General features: G+C 47.6%; 1 pseudogene; it reads right to left on the reverse strand.

Moving 5' to 3' along the window:
* Positions 1-556: 556 nt before the first annotated feature.
* LOC123574592 (protein FAM204A pseudogene) lies at positions 557-1,356 on the reverse strand (annotated as a pseudogene).
* Positions 1,357-10,774: the final 9,418 nt, after the last annotated feature.

Consider the following 10,774-nt stretch of genomic DNA (forward strand, 5'->3'; position numbering starts at 1 on the left):
CTCTAGCCTGGGTGACACAGGGAGTGAGACTGTGTCTCAAAAAAAAAGAAAGTACAAGAAGCTCACTGGTTATGCTAAACTAAATAAATGAAAAGCAGCAAAACTGATTTTTTTTTTTTTTTTTTTTTTTGAGACAGAGTCTGTCTGGTCTGTCGCCCAGGCTGGAGTGCAAGGGCGCGATCTCAGCTTACTGCAACCTCCACCTTCCGGGTTCAAGTCATTCTGCTGCCTCAGCTTCCCAGGTAGCTGAGACTATAGGCATGTGGCACCACACCCGGCTGATGAGGTTTCACCATGCCGGCCAGGCTGGTCTCGAACTCCTGGACTCAAGTGATCCGCCCACCTCGGCTTCCCAAAGTGCTGGAATTACAGACATTAGCCACAGCAACTGGCCGAAAAACTGATTTTATACTGTGGGTTTATACAAATAAACAAAATCCTTTCTGTTTTTCTATATTTTTTCTTACATTTCTTATAAAAATAACAGAATGCTTCGTTTTATTCACTTCAATAGGACAAAGTCCTTAGAGAAAGATTGAAAAGAGCTGATAATCAAACTCCCAAATTTTATGCTTATTTCTTTTCTAGTGCTATCAATTTTCTGACATTTAACATAGGCAGGAAAACATTCTCGGTAAATTGAGCATTTGAGTCTACAAATGTCTTCAAGCATTCTGGCAAGTTACATATATCCCACGTTGCTTTTGGTTGCCCATCTCTTCTTTGCTTCAAACCCCCACGTGAGTTTCTTCTTTTTTCGGGCAGTCCTGTGAATTTTTAGTCTCCATTTTTGGCTTTTACAAAATTGTGGCAGACAACTGCTTTGGCAATTTTTACACCAAGCTCTCGAGTAGCTAGCTGGTTGCTGAGATCCTCAGCCTTCTCAATATTCCACTCCTCCACAGCCTGCTCTATCCTCTTTTTGAGGCCTTCTCAACCGTTTTCCTTTTAACAGAGGGGTCAAACCTATCATTGACTCCAAAATACTGAGGAAGCTCCTTCCACTGGACTGCATTTGAGGACTGTTCAATTCCACATATCTAAGGGAATTCCAGAAGGACACTCCTCTTAGGCATTTACATTTGACTCTGTTTCACTTTTTGCTTCATCTGTTGTGAAGTCTATGATTTCTGCTTTTCTGAGGTTCCCATCTTCTTTATCTTCCTGTAAGTTAAGCCTAGAGCTCTCCAATGTAGCTTCATCTTCAGAGTTTGACTCAACATCACTTTCATTTAGGCCAGGAGGTACCAGCCCACTCGATATCTTTTCTTCTGTCAGGAAGCAGCCGCCTGGCAGCCATCTTGAGACCCTGTCAACCAAATAATTTTTTAAGAAATAATTTTTGTGTGAAGTCATTGTCGTGTATTATTTCAGTGTTATGTGGGCTTTATATAAAATAATATGGACATTTTACTTCCATTTCTATGCTCTGTAACAGTTTAAAATGATTGATTTCTTGCTTTACCATCTTTTTCTTTCCTTTCTTTTTTTTTGAGACAGGGTGTCACTCTGTCACCCGGGCTAGAGTGCAGTGGCATAATCTTGGCTCACTACAACCACTGCCTCCCAGGCTCAAGCAATCCTCTCACCTCAGCTTCCAGAGTAGCTAGGACTGCAGGTGCACACCACCATGCCCAGCTAATTTTTGTATTTTTTAACAGATGGAGTCTCACTATGTTGCCCAGGCTGATCTCAAACTCCTAGGTTCAAGCAATCTGCTGGCCTCAGCTTCTCAAGCTGCTGGGATTATAGGAGTGAGCCACCACACCCAGCCTATATTTTTCAATTAATTAATTAATTTTGGAGGACACAAAAAACATTCAAATCATAGCACTCACTAATAAAAAACTGGAAATAAAAACAAATGCCAAACAAACCAGGAAGGATTAGTTTATGACATAGTCAAACAATAGAGTAATGAAAATGGATAAACGCCAACTGCATACCACAGTGTGGATAAATCTTAAAAATACAATGTTGAAGCCGGGCGTGGTGACTCATGCCTATAATCCCAGCACTGTGGGAGGCTGAGGCAGGCGGATCACCTAAGGTCAGGAGTTTGAGACCAGCCTGGCCAACATGGTGAAACCCCGTCTCTACTAAAAATACAAAACTTAACTGGGAGTGGTGGTATGTGCCTGTAATTCCAGCTACCTGGGGGGCTGACGCAGGAGAATCACTTCAACCTGGGAGGCAGAGGTTGCAGTGAGCTGAGATTGTGCCATTGCATTCCAGCCTGGGCGACATGAGTGAAACGCCATCCAAAAAAATAAAACAACACAAAAAACAAACCAAAAAAACCCAATGTTGAGTTCTAACAGCCCAACATAAAAGTATATTTATACTCTAATTCTATTAATGTACACTTAAAATACAGACCAAAGCAAACCATATTGATTAGGAATGAATAATCAGGTGGTAAAAGTACAAAGCAATGCAAGGAAAGACTGAAGTCAGGATAGGGCTATCTCTGTGCGGGGAAGGGACTGGACCAATACAGGGAAACTTCTGGTGATAATGTTCTATTTATCGACTTAAACAGTGTCGCTACACCAGAGTTTGCTCTATGATTATTTTATAGTGCTCATTGTTGTATGGTATATGCTTCTCCGTGTATGTATTATATTTCACAAAGTTGACAAAGCTTATACAACAAAGAAAAGGTTCATTACTGAAAACAGATACCAACACCCAGGGGAAGGGGTACAACAGAGCTGATTTCAAGAGCCTGGACATGAGGCCCTGAAGAGATCTTCACTTCGTGGCCCAGAAGAAACTCATATTTCTGCCTCATGAGTATCAGTTTGGGGGAGCAGGGGAGTTCTATAGTCTCAATAAAATATCAGTGCAAGGACCCATGTGTTTTTTTTTGTTTGTTTTTTTGTTTTTTTGTTTTGAGACAGAGTCTTGCTCTGTCACCCAGGCTAGAGTGCAGTGGTGCGGTCTCAGCTCCCTGCAACGTCCGCCTCCCGAGTTCAAGCGATTCTCCTGCCTCAGCCTCCCGAGTAGTTGGGATTGCAGGCATCCACTACTGTGCCAAGCTAATTTTTGTATTTTTAGTAGAGACGGGGTTTCACCAACTTGGCCAGGCTGGCCTTGAACTCCTGACCTCGTGATCCGCCCGCCTCTGCCTCCCAAAGTGCTGGGATTACAGGTGTGAGCCAGCGCGCCCGGCCGGCAGTTATTCTTTAAGGATCTAATTCTGCAGGGCATCAGCTAGGCTCAAGATAGAATTGAGGTGAGGCTATGCAGGCTTCAACCCCCAGATCTGTCTGAAAATGTTCAGTTGAGCTCAATCCTGGGTGAAGAAATGATACCAGAACCCCAGAGTTCCAGTACAACACAGTGGTGTTTCTTTTGTGATGTCATCAACACCTGCTTCTGACCTCACCTGCCCAGAAGTTTCCAATATCATTAAGTGATAGTGGCGGTGGATAACAATGACCTGCTACCAGCTGTGAATTTCTCTTCTTCCAGGGGAGAAGTACTAGTAAAAGAGATTGCTGCTGGCTAAGATTACCCACCAGGGCCTTGGTGAGTGGGGCCCAGTCTGAGGCCAGGGGTAAGAGAGGGCAGACAGGCCAGGGTTGTCCCAGAAGAAGGGAGGCCTGGGTTCTCTTCTGTGGCAGGGCTGAGTGATCCTAGGGCCTGACTCCTCCACTGGGGAACACCAGCTTCCAAGTAGGGACAGTGCTGTGTGTCTAGACCTAAGCCTGAAGTCTTCTTCTCTCTAGAAAACCACAACCCTGTGTCTGGTTAGGCAGAGGACACTGGAAAAATGGTTTTCCATTCCAATACATTTCCCCGCTACTTTCTGCACAGGAAATCAAATTCCCTTCCGTCTGGAAAGGCAGATTACAGCGTGTGATAGGAGCTGAGCTCCCAAAATGAATCCACTTTCTTAGAGAGTTTTTATTTGGCTCTTGGGATCAGGGACACCCTAGAGTATGCGGCTTGCTACTAAAGTATAAACAGTGTATTGGCTCTGCCTTGAAAATACTGTCCCTGTCAATGGCATATGTTTATATTCTGGGTCCTGTAGTAAAATCTGTGGTCTGACTCCCATCATCTCCAAGCCCATGGCCCCCTGCTTACCCTCTGCCTAGCAGCGTCACCCAACATCAGGCCTTAGGGTGATAGGGACACTGGTGTGTGGCTTTCACTTCCTGCCTTTTCTCTCTCATTTTGATTTTTCCTGAACATCTCACCTGGGTGCTACAGAAAACCCATGTACATTTGTGTAGGCTGTGCAGAGTTATGAGGTTTTTTTTTGTTATTGTTGTTTTTGCAATTACAAACAATTCTGCAATGAGCATTCTTGTGTGTGTAGGTCTTTGTGAGCTTGAGTGTGTATGATGAAATTATTTCTAGATAACAGAGGCAAGTTCCCAGGCCCACCATAGGCTCAATAAAACTATGAGGGTTGGGTCCTTGCAGTTGTTCACTGGGCTAGTTTAAGATCTCAGACAATTTCACTGATCAATACAGGCAGTCCAACTTACAACGACTCTACTTACAATTTTTTGACTTTAAAATGGTGCAAAAGCAATATGCATTCAGCAGAAATCATACTTCAAGTATCCATACAACCATTATGTTTTTCACTTTCAGTATTCAATAAATAAAATCATCTAACACAAAGCCCATTTTATAACAAAGTGTTGAAATATTCAACATTTTATTATACAATAGGGTTTGTGATAGATGATTTTGCCCAACTATAGGCTAATATCAGTATTCTGAGCGCATTTAAGGTAGGTTAGCTTAAGCTATGATGTTTGGTAGATTAGATGGTGTGTTAGTCCGTCTTCATGCTGCTAATAAAGACATACCTGAGACCCGATAATTTGTAAAGAAAAGAGGTTTAATTGACTCATAGTTCCACATGGCTGGGGAGGTTTCAGGAAACTTACAATCATGGTGAAAGGGGAAGCAAACGCATCCTTCTTCACATGGCAGCAGAAAGAGAAGTGCTGAGCAAAAGGGGAAAAGCCCCTTATAAAACCATCAGATCTCGTGAGAACTCTCATTATCACGAGAACGGCATGACTCAATTACCTCTCACCAGGTCCCTCCCATGACACTTGGGGATTATGGGAATTACAATTCAAGATATTTGAGTGGGGACACAGCCAAACCCTATCAGGTGGGTTAAATGCATTTTCAACTTATGCTATTCTCCAATTATGATGGGTTCATCAGGATGTAATGTCATCGTCCTAAGTCGAGGAGCATCTGTGTTCCAAATCAGCTAGTGGGACCATCCTAGGCTCTGTCATCCGAGGTAACATAGACTTCACCCCCAAAGCCATTAGAAAGTATTTATTGAGTCAAGGCACAGTGTTCAATATTAAAAATTAAAAGAAAAAGGAGACATAATCTGACCTTAAAAGGATTCATAATCTAATGAGGGAGAAGGTAAATATAAATTAATCTAAATCTCTGATTTCTCATCATTGAGGAAAGGTGTAATTTTGGATGACTGAGTTTTCCAGATGCTGAAGGTTTCTCCCCCAAATATACAAGCTTTATTCCATTTTAACCACTTTTGATTGGGAATACTTTCTAAATACACAGTTGCTTTCCTTTAAAATAAAGGATTTGGTCAATGACTTCTCCTAGTGATGCAGGATGGTTGTTCTGAGCATGTTTCCACTACTACCTTGTGATACAATGATGCCTTCAAAGTCTATTGGAATGACCTTATGCTAAATGACTCCAAACTCCTAAGTTTTGTGGGGTTTTTGTTTGTTTGTTTTGTTTTGTTTTGTTTTAGACGGAGTCTCACTCTGTCACCAGGCTGGAGTGCAGTGGCGTCATCTCGGTTCACCGCAACCTCTGCCTCCCGGGTTCAAGCAATTCTCCCGCCTCAGCCTCCCGAGTAGCTGAGACTACAGGTGCACGCCACCATGCCTAGCTAATTTTTGTATTTTTAGCAGAGACAGGGTTTCATCATGTAGGCCAGGATGGTCTTGATCTCTTGACCTTGTGATCGGCCTGCCTCAGCCTCCCAAAGTGCTGGGATTACAGGCGTGAGCCACCACGCCTGGTCAAGTTTGTTTTTTTGTTTGTTTGTTTGTTTGTTTATCATTGTTCTCTCTTCTCTTGCTCTTGACTTTTGCCCTTTTCACTGTACTTGCTTTCTTATTAGTCCTTTTTCCTTCTAACATGCTCCTGCTCATCTGCTGTGGAAAATCAGGAAAGTGGCTTCTCCTTTAGGCTATTGGTTCAGCTGCTGCAACAGAGACCAGATAATAGTGACTTTACAAGGTTATTGCTCTCCCATGGGAAAAATGCAAGGTGGTCAGCATTCTAGGGCACTTCTCCAGGTCATCTGGTGACTCAAGTTCTTCCTGCCTTGATGCCCTGTCTCTAGGGGGTTGTCCTGGTCAGCATCATCAAAGCTGCCCTCTCCTCCACCCCATGTCCACATCCCAGTCTTCATAAAGGGGAAAGAGGAAGTAGAGAACAGCCAGCTTCCTTTTAAGGATGTGGCCCAGAAATTAAACCTATTACTTCCACTCATATCTCACTGGCTAGGACTTAGTTCATACCTCCACCTGGCTGCGAGGGGTTCTGGGATATGTGGTCTCTAGTAGGGAAGCCGTAAATCCAGGTTTTACCCTTGGGAGCTCTACTGCAAAAAGGAAGAGGGAAAGAAAAGGGGCTCTTAGCAGTCTCTGGCACACTGGATCTGTTGAAATTTTGTGTGGAGTAAGTAAAGGTGGGCTCCGATTGAAGACACAAGGCGATATGCAGAAAAAGCCCCGCCCCTCCCCTCCCCTCCTCTTCCCTCCCCTCCCCTTCCCTCCCCTCCTCTTCCCTCCCCTCCCCTTCCCTCCCCTCCTCTTCCCTCCCCTCCCCTCCTCTTCCCTCCCCTCCTCTTCCCTCCCCTCCCCTCCTCTTCCCTCCCCTCCCCTCCTCTTCCCTCCCCTCCTCTTCCCTCCCCTCCCCTCCTCTTCCCTCCCCTCCCCTTCCCTCCCCTCCTCTTCCCTCTCCTCCTCTTCCCTCCCCTCCCCTCCTCTTCCCTCCCCTCCCCTCCTCTTCCCTTCCCTCCCCTCCCCTCCTCTCCTCTCCTTTCTCATGTAGATCTCTCTATATTGCCCAGGCTGGTCTTAACCTCCTGGCCTCAATAAATCCTCCTGCCTCAGCCTCCCGAGTAGCTGGGATTACAGGTGTGAGCCTCCGCATCTGGCTTCCATTCCCCTTTTCTGTATCTCTCTCTCTCTCTCTCTCTCGTTTTTTTTTTTTTTTTTTTGAGACGGAGTCTCGCTCTGTCGCCCAGGCTGGAGTGCAGTTGTGTGATCTCAGCTCACTGTGAGGGTTACTCAGAGTCCTTTTGTTTATTTTATATTGTTCTGGATTATGTTCCCAGACCAGACATTGGAGGTTAACAATGCAGTCATGAAGACAATTACAGGCATCATCTTTCAGATTTGACAACTCAGGCCAAAGGCACTCCCACCCCAATACACAAGTAAAAGCATGATAAGTGTTTTCAGTGTCACAGGCCAGAAGGGCCTTTCTTTCGAAAGCCTCAGTTATTCATACCCATACACTTTTACTGAGAACCTTCTACAAGCCTGACACTCATCTAGGTGGTTGGTTGGGACAATGGGGTCATCTCTTTCCCCACCACACAGCCCACCTGGCATCTTCATGGGTTCTCCTCCCTTCCATGGGTTCTTCTTCTCTTCCTTCCTTCCTTCCTTCCCTCCTTCCTTTCTTTCTTTTCTTCTTTCCTTCCTTCCTTCCTTCTTTCTCTCTCTCTTTCTTTCTTTCTTTTCCCGTCTCCTCCCCTCTCTCCTTCCCTCCCGTCCCCTCCCCTCTCTCCTTCCCTTCCCTCCCCTCCCCTCTCCCCTCCCTCCCCTCTCCCCTCCCTCCCCTCCCCTCTCTCCTCCCCTCCCCTCTCCCCTTCCCTCCCCTCCCCTCTCCCCTTCCCTTCCCTCCCCTCCCCTCTTTCCTCCCCTCCCCTCTCCCCTTCCCTCCCCTCCCCTCTCCCCTTCCCTCCCCTCCCTTCTCCCCTTCCCTCCCCTCCCCTCTCTCCTCCCCTCCCCTCTCTCCTCCCCTCCCCTCTCCCCTCCCCTCTCCTCTCCCCTTCCTTTCCCTCCCCTCTCCCCTCCCCTCCCCTCCCCTCTCTCTCCTCTCCCCTCTCCTCCCCTCCTCTCCCCTCTCCTCTCCTCTCCTCCCTCTCCTCTCTTCTCATCTCCTCTCCTTTGTGATGTAGGTCTCCCTATATTGCCCAGGCTGATCCCAACCTCCTGGCCTCAAGAAATCCTACTGCCTCAGCCTCCCAAGTAGCTGGGTTTATAGGTGTGAGCCACCACACCTGGCTTCTGTTCCCCTTTACTGTATCTTTCTTTTTTTTTTTCCGAGACGGAGTCTCACTCTGTCACCCAGGCTGGAGTGCAGTGGTGCGATCTCAGCTAGCTGCAACCTCCGCCTCCTGGGTTCAAGTGATTCTCCTGCCTCAGCCTCCTAAGTAGCTGGGATTACAGGTGCCTGCCACCACACCTGACTAATTTTTGTATTTATAGTTGAGACTGGGTTTCATCATGTTGGCCAGGCTGGTCTCGAACTCCCGACCTCAAGTCATCTGCCCACCTCAGCCTCCCAAACTGTTAGGATTACAGGCATGAGCCACCGCACCTGGCCTCTCTTTATGGCATGTCGTTGATGTTTATCAGGTTTCTCCTCTAGGATGTGGATGGGGTTGGGTATGGGTTTAACAGCTGCTGTGATGATGAAGCAGAGAAGGAACAGACAAACCGCTTCTGTTGAGAATTTATGCTGTCCCACCAGACTCTGAATAGCATAACTACAGCAACAACAATGAATCTTTGCAGAGCATTTATTTTGTATACGATATTTCATTTAATTCTCACAATCACCCTTTAAGCTTATGATTATTGTTTTTTCCCATTTTCCATATGCAAAAAAAAAAAAAAAAAAAGAAGCACAGAGAGGTTAAGTCCCATATTTAGGTGGCCCAGCTGGGACTGAAACGCAGGCAGCTAGCATTCCCAGCACTATTCTTGTATTGATCTGGTTTGTCTTTGTACCCGCCAGTCTTTATCCTAGAAGAGGAGAATACAAGTGTCACGGCAGAGGGGTCTGAGACCCCAACTAGCCCAGCCCTCTCAGAATTACAGATGAGAGGGAAAAACAGAGAGATCAAGTGAGCTACCCAAGGTTGCGCAGCATGATAGCCGCTAAGCAAGGGCTGGAACCTAGACCCTGATGCCCTGTTGCCACTGAAGAATAGATGGTCAAAAGCCTTCCTGTCCCGTGAATGAAAAAGATAAAAGAATGAGTGGGCCGGGCACGGTGGCTCACGCCTGTAATCCCAGCACTTTGGGAGGCTGAGGTGGGCAGATCACGAGGTCAGGAGATCAGGACGATTCTGGCTAACACGGTGAAACCTCATCTCTACTAAAAGCACAAAAAATTAGCCAGGCGTGGTGGCGGGCGTAGTCCCAGCTACTCGGGAGGCTGAGGCAGGAGAATGGCGTGAACCTGGGAGGCGGAGCTTGCAGTGAGCCCAGATCGAGCCACTGCACTCCAGCCTGGGCGACAGAACGAGACTCTGTCTCGAAGAAAAAAAAAATGGAATGAGTGGGTGAGTGACTGCATAATGGATAGACTTTGACGGAATGTGTCTATGTGGCTCACCCTTGGGTCTTCCTGGGGTGGCTGGGTCATGAGAACCAGGGGGTCAGAGGAAGAGGGAGATGACCAGGGTGTGCCAGTCTGGCAGGGTTGTGTGGAAGGGGGTGCTCTGCTGATGGTTATGGGGAAATCAACCCATGAAAGCATAACCAGACTTTGAGCCCATCCTCTGGCACCTCATGACCTTGTGTTCACACGGCTTCCTCTGTGGCCTTCTTATCATATTGCTAACAGCGCTAACTGGTGAAAGGGCGTCACTTTCAGAGAGCGCTGGGCAGTGGCTCCTCCCCCACTAGCTGTCTCCCATTATCTGGTACTGCGAGTGCAGATAATGTCTATGACATGAATGTGCCTAGGCTCCTGCCTGGGAGGGAGAGGCTGTTTACTACTGCCCCTTGTTTTGCACACTGATCTTTGGGGGTTGCAAACGCTGGCACCTGTCCTCAGGGTCAAAACCAGTGTCTACATAGCAGAGTGGTCAGGACTTTGATGAAACTCTGAGACCTGCAGGAGTGTGGCCCACCGCAAACTGGAAATGACCCAGCCCACTCCCTTGGGCCTCCCGGGTGGGGCTGTGGCCAACTGTAGATGGCTCCTTTGTTGGGGAAGAAGGAGTCTGGGTAGCATCTGGGTACCAGCCACTGGGCTGGTGCCAGGACCGGGTCCTTGGGCGGGGCAGAGGGTTACCTTTGTGGGAGTGGGGTGGCTTTTCTTGCTTCTGGCTGATGGGACTAAGGAGACTGGGAAAGGGGACAGGCCTTAGGGAGGGCGAGGGGAGGTGGCAAAGGAGCTGCCCAGGCCCAGTGCATCAGGGGAGCTGAAGCAAGCTGGAACCAGGGACCGGCAGCCTTGTGCGTTTAAGATGGTAATTTGCAGATGGTTCCTGGTAGCTACAGGGTCTCTGAGGCGGAGCCTGGGTCTTCGCGTAGGATCCGCCAGCCCGGGTTCCCCCGCAGGTCAGAGGAGCCTTGGGGCGGGGCCAAGGTTAGCCCCTGCTTGGGAGGAGCCGGGATGCCTCTCTCGTGGTGATGCAGAAGGGAATTTGCTGACACTCCCTTGCCAGGTGGGGCTGGCTTCGCCCGGCCGGCGAAGAGGAGGACCCGCT

The sequence above is a fragment of the Macaca fascicularis genome, chromosome 7, assembly GCF_037993035.2.
Source record: "Macaca fascicularis isolate 582-1 chromosome 7, T2T-MFA8v1.1".
NCBI classification, from domain to species: domain Eukaryota; kingdom Metazoa; phylum Chordata; class Mammalia; order Primates; family Cercopithecidae; genus Macaca; species Macaca fascicularis.